General features: G+C 46.9%; 1 long non-coding RNA gene across 1 annotated transcript; it reads left to right on the top strand.

Moving 5' to 3' along the window:
* Positions 1-6,981: 6,981 nt before the first annotated feature.
* LOC136847162 (uncharacterized) lies at positions 6,982-7,903 on the top strand. Its single transcript, XR_010855639.1, has 2 exons — positions 6,982-7,535; positions 7,757-7,903. It is a non-coding gene; the product is annotated as an uncharacterized lncRNA (long non-coding RNA).
* The last annotated feature ends 2,775 nt before the right edge of the window (positions 7,904-10,678 follow it).

Below are 10,678 nucleotides of genomic sequence, written 5' to 3'. Positions count from 1 at the left end.
CTTCTCATTTTAATGTTAGGCCAAAACAACATGGCGGACAAGGTAGGATGATGCTTGTTTTGAACCAAGAAAGCAGTCCTCTCCACACCTGACCGGAAATCAGGACAACAGGTCCCCCTCTTCGCATCCCCCTGCTAAAGAACACTCCTAGATTTCCCCCCCTTTTTGGGGTAGCAAGGCGGCGTAGGCTTTAGGGAAGGTTATAATCATTAGAGGCGTAGGCCGCTCGAAGGGAAGGCTGCTAACTTAATCTTTAGGACCTTAGTTATAAGAACCTCTTTCCCTGTGACCCTTTTGCTGACTCAAGACTTGCTTCCAGATGTCCCTAGCTCACGTACATACGCACACATGCCAAGCGTCCCACGCAAACAACACGAGAGGGCAGAGAGAGATGCTCTGGCTTTCGTGAGGAGAGGTAGATTTTTCTTTTCTCTCAATCTGGACTGGCGGCAGATGATGCTCATTCTGCAATTTCGACGTCTTATACAGGAGCCCCTATAAGCCTGAGAAGGTAGGTCTGAGTAGCAATCTTTCGCCAGTACCCCTCTGTTCTAGTGAAATTCTTTTCTTTATTTCTCCAAGATTTTCGCCATTTCATTTCCACTTCCGACCTTTGTTCACAAAGACCAGCCCGCCCCAAAAAAACATCCCTTGAATTGCCTTGTGTTTAAGTAAAGCATCAAGAACCTGAACAAACTACTCCCTCCATAGTGTTAATTCGGGCCAATTAAACTAATTAATCAAATCCTCCATGGTGCATTGTTTAGTAACGAGGGAGAACTGATTTTGTGTATAAGTGCATGCTAATTCTGGAATTCTCTTCCAGGAGATTGAATATCCCAATCCAGTTCACTAGCCTGTGCCTCAAGTCATCTTAAAAGTACTGCCATTTCAACAGACATAAACTTCCCTGGTACGCAGTCTGGGGAGCCATAGCCTGTTCCCTGCCTTTTGTTGCCCACAAACGAGCCTGATCATTCAAGATGAACTCAACTCGTCAGCAGCTGAGAATTATTGCGCAGTTCAAATTTGCGTTTTTTTTCTTATTTGAGTTTGTAAAGTCCCCACTCAATGGGTTCTCTATGATGAACCTCCCGTTTTCTACGGTGCCTTCACAGCTGACCCGAGGTTGCGGTGCTCAGCCTTATTATCATTATGTAATTGTACATTTATTACCTGTTCATTTGCCCTTATACATAGTATATGTGTCAGTATTTTTTGTGTCTAATCAACTATTGTTAATCATCCTGTTATTTATATGTACCTGTCCTGTTTTGTGTAGAGAATTAGTTTTGACCACGGGTCACTTGTAAATTTTGTACTGACGTCCGCGTATACGCCGATGTCCGCACTCCGCTTTATAAGTGGGTCACTTCCTCAATAAACTAGCAATACTTGTCTACCTGCTCTTTCTTTTGCACCCTCTCACAGTGGTGACCCCTGGAGTGGTTCCCGGAGCCATTAACGGACCCAAACGGCGACTTAGTCTTGGTCCGATGAACCACCCCACACCCCAAACGGACTAACCACGGCACTCTAACAAAGCGTTCGGGTGTTACCGACCCTCGTCAGCAAATCACCGGTGTCATTAGTGGACCCACACGGCAAGCTCCCAAGCGTGTATTGACGCGAGTGTTCCCTCACACTCCAAGTGAGAGTACGGAATGAGCATGGATGCGGACATTCCCTCCCATATACAAATAACCGCGAACTTCTCGGAGGCAGGTGTCTCCCTCGCGCAACCCCTCTCAACCCCTCCCCCACGCTGAAACCCGCGCGCTCCCCCACGCTGGTACCCCGCTCCCCATGCAATGCCCCTCCAAGGACTGCCCTCAGCATAAACCTGCCGACGTTCACCCATCAGAACCCGGTGTCTTGGCTCTACAGGGTTGAGAGGCAATTCAGGGTGGCAGGCCTGACCAACGAGGCGTTGAAGGTGGACATCGCTATCAACGCCCTACCGGAGGAGATATACAGAAAGGTCACCCCATGGGTGACGTCCACCACTAGCCCTGCCACCTTCCAAGAATTAAAGGCCTCTCTCGTCGAGACCTGCTCCCTGCCGGTCTCCGAGAGGGCAGCCCATGCCCTGAACCTCGCCATCAACCCCTGGCAGGACACGAACCTCCTGGAGACCTGGCATGCCCTCCAGGACCTCCTCCTCCTCCTCCTCCCAGAGGCGGACAGCAGTGGCAGGCACAAGGAGATCAGCCTGTCGAGGGAGATCCTCCTGCGGCAGCTACTCCCAGAGATTTGTGTACAGATTGCGGAGCCCAACACCCTGCTGGTCGAGGACCTGATAAGGATGGCGCAGCAGCTGACTGACTCCACAAGGGCAGCGAAGCGGGCATCCACGCCCACACACCCCATCAAATGCCTCCAGCCGGAGGACCCCGCCACAGAGGGCATCAACGTCATCGCCAGGAGGCAGCCACCCCACCACCAGAAGGAAAGGCCGGGGCTTTGCTACTACCACCAGAGGTTCGGCAAAGAGGTCTGGAATTGCGAAGCCCTCTGCCTTTTCGCCCATCCAAAATGCAGGGGAGGCGGTGGCCACCTTCACAGGCCGCCATGGCAGCAGCACCCAAAACACCCCGGAGTCCCGTACCAGTAGGCTTGTACGTCCGCAATACTGTCTCCAGGAGGATGATGCTGATCAACACTGGGGTAATGCGGTCAGTGTTCCCGCCTTCCAGAGAGGACTGCAGACGTCCCGCTGGACCTGGCTGCCTCCCAGACAGCCACCAACGGGTCCCCCATCCTCTCCTACGGCACCAGGCTCCTGTCGGTCTCCATCCTGGGCCAGAGATACAAGTGGAACCCCATCATCGCAGACGTCAAGACCCCACTCCTGGATGCGGATTTCCCCCCCACTTCGGACTGGCACTCAACGTCGGCCGTAAACGCCAGCTGGACACCAAGTACTGCCAGTCCCTTCCCCTGTCGCCAGGCCCCAGGGTACCCACAGTCTGTTCCGTCACTCCCCACCAATACGTCTCCCTCTTGAAGGAATTCCCAGAGGTATGCAGACCCGAGCTCCGTCAGGTGCCCGGGCCACCCGCCAAACACGGGATATATCATCACATCAAGACAAAGGGACCCCCGATGCATGCAAAGTTCCGGAGGCTTCCCCTACAGCACCTTCAGGAGGCCAAGAAGGCCTTCACCAAAATGGAGCGTATGGGCATATGCAGGAAGGCCCCCAGCCCATGGGGCCCCCTCCTTCACATGGTGCAGAAAACGGACGGCTCCTGGAGACCCCGTGGCAACTGCAGGCAGCTCAACCTCGCTACAGAACCCGACCACTACCCTCTACCAAACATGCAAGACCTTACGGCCTCCTTCCACAGGGCCAAAATATTTTCAAAACTAGATCTTTTAAAATCATATTTCCAGGTACCAGTAGCTCCAGAAGACATCCCCAAAACCGCCATCATCACGCCCTTCGGGTCCTATGTCTTTGCCTTCTCCATCTTCGGCCTGAGGAACGCAGGGGCGACCTTCCAGAGACTGATGGACAACATCCTGGGGGACCTGAACTTCTGCATCTGCTACGTTGATGATATCCTAATTTTTTCCAGATCCCACAAGGAACACCTTCGACACACCCGGAAGGTCCTGCAGCGCCTGCAGGAGAATGGCCTCGTCGTCAGGTTCGACAAGTGCACCTTCGACGTCGATAGGGTTGACTTCCTGGGCCACGAGATATCCCCGGGAGGCGTCTGCCCAGTTGCATCGAAAGTTGAGGCCGTCGTCAGGTTCCCCACCCCCACCTCAATCAAGGGCGTACAAGAATTCCTTGGGATGGTCAACTACTACAGGAGGTTCATCCTCGGGGTCACACACACCATGGACCCCCTGACGGAGATCCTCAAAGGCCATCTGAAAACCTTAGTGTGGGGCCCGACCAGCAACGGGCCTTCTGAAGGCCGCCCTCGCCAAGGCAACAGCCTTGATCCACCAGGACCCCAGTGCCCCCCTCCAGCTAACAACGGACACCAGCAACGTCGCCTGTGGGGCCATCCTGGAGCAGGTTGTCAACGGAGTCCCTCAGCCCATCGCCTTCTTCAGCAGGAAGCTCAGCCCCACCGAGTCCCGCTAGAGCATCTTCGACAGGGAACTCTTCGCCGTGTACCAGGCGGTACGCCACTTCAAACTCCTCCTGGATGGTACACCCTTCATAATTTGGATGGACCACCAGCCACTGGTCCACGCCTTCACAAAGCTGGGGGATGCATGGTCCTCCAGGCAGCAGCGGCATATAGCGGAGTTCACCTGCACCATCAAGTACCTCCCCGGCAGGAAGAACCCAGTAGCCAACGCCCTCTTGAAGATCGAAATCAACGCAGTGCAGCTCAGGATCGACTACAAGGACCTTGCCCAGGAACAGGCCGCCAACCCAGAGATTCCAGCTTACTGCACTGCCATGACATTCCTGAAGTGGAAGGACGTGCCCCTCGTCCCTGGAGGGCTAACACTGCTGAGCGACATAAGCACTGGCCACCCCTGCCCATTGGTGCCCACCTCCCATCGTCGGCTGGTCTTTGACGTCATCCACGGACTGTCCCAGCCCTCTGGCAGGACGACAGCAAAGCTGCTGGCAGAGAAGTTTGTCTGGCACGGCATACGGAAGGACGTAACAGCCTGGGCAAGGCAGTGCATACAGTGCCAGGCCAGCAAAGTAGGACGGCACACTGAATCGGGAGTGGGTGACTTTCCTCAGCCGGGGAGACGTTTCCGGGACATCCACGTCGACGTAGTGGGTCCTCTTCCCCCATCAGGAGGAGCCAGATACCTTCTGACAGTCGTCGACCACTCCACCAGGTGGCCAGAAGTGACGCCCATGGAAGAAGACACCTCCAGTGGGTGTGCTGAGGCCCTCCTCTCCAGCAGTATCAGCCGGTTCGGTGTCTGGGACCATATAACCACGGACAGGGGCCCAGCCTTCCTGTCCGAGCTGTGGACCCCTCTGGCACGCCTGCTGGGGACCACTCACCACAGCACCACCAACCTCAACCCTGCAGCCAATGGAATGGTGGAGAGGTTCCACATGTCCCTGAAGGCGTCCTTCATGGCTCGTTGCACCGCCGACAACTGAAAGTACCAGCTGCCCTGGATCCTCCTCGGGCTGAGGACCGCCCCAGAGCCACCGGCAACCCGTCCACAGCATAAAAGGTTTACAGGGAGTCCCTCGTAGTCCTGGGCGATTTCATCACGGAGGACCGGGAAGACCTGACAACACAGAGGCTCCACAACAGGGTTGGGAAGTTCACCCCCTGCCGGCAGACATATACTGGCAGGACGTCCCCCTTCATGCCTCCCAGTCCATCCTCCACCACCCACGTCTTCGTCAGGAACAATGCCGTATGACCATCCTTAACCAGGCCCTACAGGGGGCCTTTCCTTGTAGTGGAGAGAAACAAAAAGGCATTCCAGGTGGCCGTCCACAGGAAGAATGACTGGGTGTCAGTAGACCGCCTCAAGCCCGCATTCCTGGAGGAAGAAGTTGGAGGCACTTCCCAAAGCCTCCCGCAGAAAGCAGCGCCCCCTCAGCCCACAAGAAAACCTCGTGGGTGCCAGTGGAAGGCACTGGGCCCAGGCAGAAGAGCAACCCATCACTCCCACCTGCAGGGCACCGGAGAAGTCGAACGCACCCCCCAGTTGACATCGAGAAGGTGCAGCCCTCTCCGCTGCCCCAGCAGATACCTGCTTTGATCAGACATTACCTACGTCTTGCGGGGGGGGGGGGAGTATTGTAAAGTCCCTGCTCAATGGGTTCTCTATGATGAACCTCCCGTTTTCTACGGTGCCTTCACAGCTGACCCGAGGTTGTGGTGCTCAGCCTTATTATCATTATGTAATTGCACATTTATTACCTGTTCGTTTCCCCTTAAACATAGTACATGTGTCAGTATTTTTTGTGTCTAATCAACTATTGTTAATCATCCACTTATCTATATGTACCTGTCCTGTTTTGTGTAGAGAAATAGTTTTGACCTCGGGTCACTTGTAAATTTTGTACTGACGTCCGTGTATACACTGACGTCCACACGCCGCTTTTTAAGCAGGTCACTTCCCCAATAAACTAGCAGTACTTGTCTACCTGCTCTTTCTTTCGCACCCTCTCACAAGTTTACTTGCTGTATCATCAGCCTTTCAGATTACACCCTTGGTTGTTTTTCTGTAAATAAATTCAATTTATCATATATTGCTAATCATTTCCCATGGCAACCTTCACATTACTACTTAAATAATGGTACTACCAAGGAAAGTTACCCACTTTTCCCTTTCATTTTGTAACAGGTTGGCATTAAGGCAGTATCCTAATATAAACCTCCCGTTCAGCCCTCCGAGACACAATCTGAATATATATATATATATATATATATATATATATATATATATATATATATATATATATATATATATATGAATATAAGAAGGCCCAGAAAACACTATTTAAACGTTGAAACCATATATTTCAGGCACTTGCTTCTGTGCCCCTGTTCACTGGTAGAATATGGACAGATGAAATTTTTACAAGGGTATATATACAAAACATATATATATATATATATATATATATATATATATATATATATATATATATATATATATATATATGTATATATATATATATATATATATATATATATATATATATATATATATATATGTATATATATATATATATATATATATATATATATATATATATATATATATATATGCATATATATATACCTCGAAAATATGTTGAAAGAACACAAAAGTACTTGGTACTCCTTTTATTTATCCTGTGGCCTTGGCTAAACACATTTATATGTATATATATATATATATATATATATATGTGTGTGTGTGTGTGTGTATATACACACACACATATATATACACATACTATTATATATATATTATTATGATTAGCAAGAATTCGCTAGCAAATTACCTCCCCCCCCCTCCTTTGTTGTTGTGGTTGTTCTGTCGTGTTTCATTTACTGCCAGCCGGCCGATCGATAGACCATCTGTCTATCGACTTAAAAACAGGGGTTTAAAAGATTAAAGGCGCTCCCATTTTTGATAAAGATCTTTCCTTCGAGGCAAAAGTAATCTGGCTTGGGCGTTTCTCCTACAGGCCAAAACCTCCCCTGCGGGCAGCAGGTGCAATGAGTCAAAGCATCTGTGTTGGGCGCACCCCTGTCCCATAGGAGGGGATAAAAGGCAAAAGCCCACGAGGTCTCGACGCACACGCGGGCTGGAAGATATGGAGTGAACTTGTGAAGACGTCCTCAACACCTGGCCCCGCCGATGCCCTTGCATCCTAACCACGTGGCCCTTTCCAAAGTATACTTCTCCTCGTGCCCCTCGACCGTATTCCTCGAGCCCACACGCCATTGCTTGGAGTTTCGAGGAGTCCCCATCGCCTTGCCGCTTTACGGAAGCCCTTGCATCTCACCACGTGGAAGAAACTCGTCCTCGGAAATCGCAAGTCATCCACGGACCGCCTTCTACGCGCCCTCGGAAAATCTGCTAAGGTAAAGTGCCCTGGAAGAGCCCCATTTCAGTCACGCTTTTGTCTCGTAATATTTTCTTAAAGAGAAAGCCAGAAATCTCCCTTGTCTAATGTCCGTGCGCCTCTTGCATCGGCAGTATTAATTCTTTATTACTCCTTTGGCACCCTCAGTGCAGCTTCGAATTCATTATTCTTTTGTCCATTTTCATTACTGGCGTATAATGTGCATATCTCTCATTACAGAGGGATCCTATTTCGTGGAAGCTTCTCGGACCGTGTCTGGAATCAGTTTCATTCAATCCCGTAGGAATCTCCTTCAGGATAGTAATCTACTTGAGTTCCTCTTTCCCGTACTGATATCATTTATGTAAATACACTCCTTTAAATTTGCCCACGTGTTTTACGTAATATTTCCCTCAGTAACAAGAGCCCTAAGCTCATATGAAATTCTCCTTTGTTTTCCTCTTTTTTTACGTTTTCCCGTACCCACAAAGTCAGAATCACAAGGCTAAATTACCGTAAATTGTTGCTACCTGTCTCACAGAGCATATTTCAAACTAAAACCACGGAAAAACGTAAAAATATATATATATATAATATATATTTATTTCAAATAACCTGCATCATGTTCTTTGACTATATATTTCGTTACGATTATAAACTATTTTTATCAACTTGAAGAACATCTTGTAGATTCCAGTAACTTCATTTACATGCAGTTTAAGGTCGCATATCCCATTTCACACCGGCAACATATGTAAGAGTTTGGGAATATTAGACCAATTTAACCAGTTCAGTGCAATGCAGGTGTTTATAGCAATCAAGTTCCTAAAACAGAAAATAAACTCTCAGGGAGAAGGCAAGGCGATAACTGCCAAGTAATCTGTTGACAAAACGTAATGCGTGGGGGATATAGTTGCCAGATTTACAGTTATGAGTAACTCCGTGTGACTTGTCCTCCCACTGGCTTACTGTGACTCACGTCCCGATTTTAATTGCATGATTGACATTCAGGTCGTCCCCACCAGCTCACCATGGTGAACTTATTTTCGTAAGGTTTATTTATGGCCCTCCATTTACTTCCTCTAGCTATCAACTTACTTTTTCAGCTGTGTGCATACAAACGAGTAGATGTGTCTCACATTTGCCCATAAGATACCACATTTTTTGTATAAAGTTTTAAACAAAACGGCGCACCATTTTTATTGCAACTGGCAAAATAATTGCCAACACACGACTGGGAAAGTCTGACGTAACAGCAAACTCGCATATGGCTTTTTATATCGAGTGTGAAGTTATATTCAATGTATAATTTCATGATGATTTTCACATTAAAATCCCAAACGTAATTCCCTTAACATTTGATGAACAGCATTGAATCCAATGTGTCATCTCTCAAATTTGGTCCTTTTACGAAGATCACTCAATATGCAACGATGAGAACATACGTAAATGAGAACATTTACCCCCTTAAGGATCCTCAAAGGGTCACGAATCCTTTGTAGGCCTTAATAGAGTTACATTAAGATTCAAGAGGTACATTTCTGTCCTTGGAGTACTGATCTACATACTGCGCAACGTAGAGAACAAAAACAGAGAAAATCTGTAGTTCGAAATTGGCAACCAGTTTTGACATAGCGACTAATTTCAGAGTTAGAACCACACAGACAGACAGAAGGATGGGGTGGGAATGAGAGAGAGAGGGAGGGAGAAGAGGAGGATATAATGGGTTATTAAGCAAAAAGAAAAGAGAAAAATTCCAGCTACACTCAGAAATAAAAAAACTTGACTCAATTTTTGGCCCAATGGACTTGATAAGCTTAGGTTCGAACGAATTTGGCATTTCTGTAAGTGGGTACAATTTTCATTAGAAAAGATGCATGTATGCATGTCATTTAGTATTACAATTCCTAATAAGTTTCTTGTATTTATTTTTCTGGCTTCTGTTTACATGCAGATGCCAGTTTACTCTAAGCAGTCAGTAGTACTGTGGTGACAAAAGTGAAGATTTCCATGTTTGCCATTTTGCGGCCAAATATTGGCATCTTTGCTCGGGATGAACAGCTAAGCCTATGATGTATCCAATGTATGATAATATAAGAATAATTAATTCAACTGGAGCATGAATAATTAGTACTATTAGACTTATATTACTGTAAGGAGGGGCATCAAACTGGAGAATGTTTGAAGCAGTATGATCAAAGGTTTGTAATAACAAATCAGTAATAACTGAAGAGGCCACAGACATCAAGACAGCCAACAGAGATGAGGTTAAGAAGCAGCGTGATTTCTAGCAGATATAAAAGCCATGAGTAACTGCTGCATTAGAGGAATGGTATGAGTAACACCTACCCTCTGAAAAAAGATTTCATGGCAATTTTTTATATATAAAGAGGCCAATAATCTAATGAAAGTAATGCAGGCAGCTATTTTAAATATTTGTCTTTTCTAGAAGACGAAGACATCAAATGCTCTTTAGAAAACTGAAGTGTGTTTTCTTAGTACAATATATTTTCAAATTCTTACAAGTTTTCGTAATTTACTTTTGAATCACCCATCGGGACACGTTACAATTTCCGCATCCTTAATCAACGACCTATAACATTTAGTAAATAAACAAGAAAAATACTCTAGTTATACGTCTGTCAATTAATACAAGATCTGGAAAATGTACCAAGAAACAAAAGTATTTACTTCTCCAATGGGGCTTCCTATGACCAGTTCAGCAAACACTGAGAAAAGCATGAACAATATGTGATTTATTTTTCACTCTATTTCATGGACTTGAAGCTCTTAATAATTTTCTTTTACTGTACTATTTCCTTTGCGCCTGCCATCTTTAGATCATTTTTCCCGTCGTACCATGATTATTTTAACGCATTTTGCTGCTTGTTACTTTCTTTTTACCTCTAAGTCGTGGTAATTGTGGGAAATCGTGTTGGGTGATCAAAGGACCAAGATGCATGACAGACTCATTGTCACTTCATCATTTTTCCAGTTCAGCCGATTTCCATGCCAACCTTGATCTGAGAAGTCATGTAAGGGAAAACAACTGTTCTGAACTTCCTAGATTCTAAGATGATTATTAGGATAAGGATTAGTGGAATATAATCAGCAAAAAAGAAAAGGATTACGTACTAAGGAGGTATTATGGATAGATGTTAT

The sequence above is a fragment of the Macrobrachium rosenbergii genome, chromosome 16 (assembly GCF_040412425.1).
Source record: "Macrobrachium rosenbergii isolate ZJJX-2024 chromosome 16, ASM4041242v1, whole genome shotgun sequence".
Taxonomy (NCBI): Eukaryota; Metazoa; Arthropoda; class Malacostraca; order Decapoda; family Palaemonidae; genus Macrobrachium; species Macrobrachium rosenbergii.
This window is presented reverse-complemented; position numbering and strand designations above follow the sequence as displayed.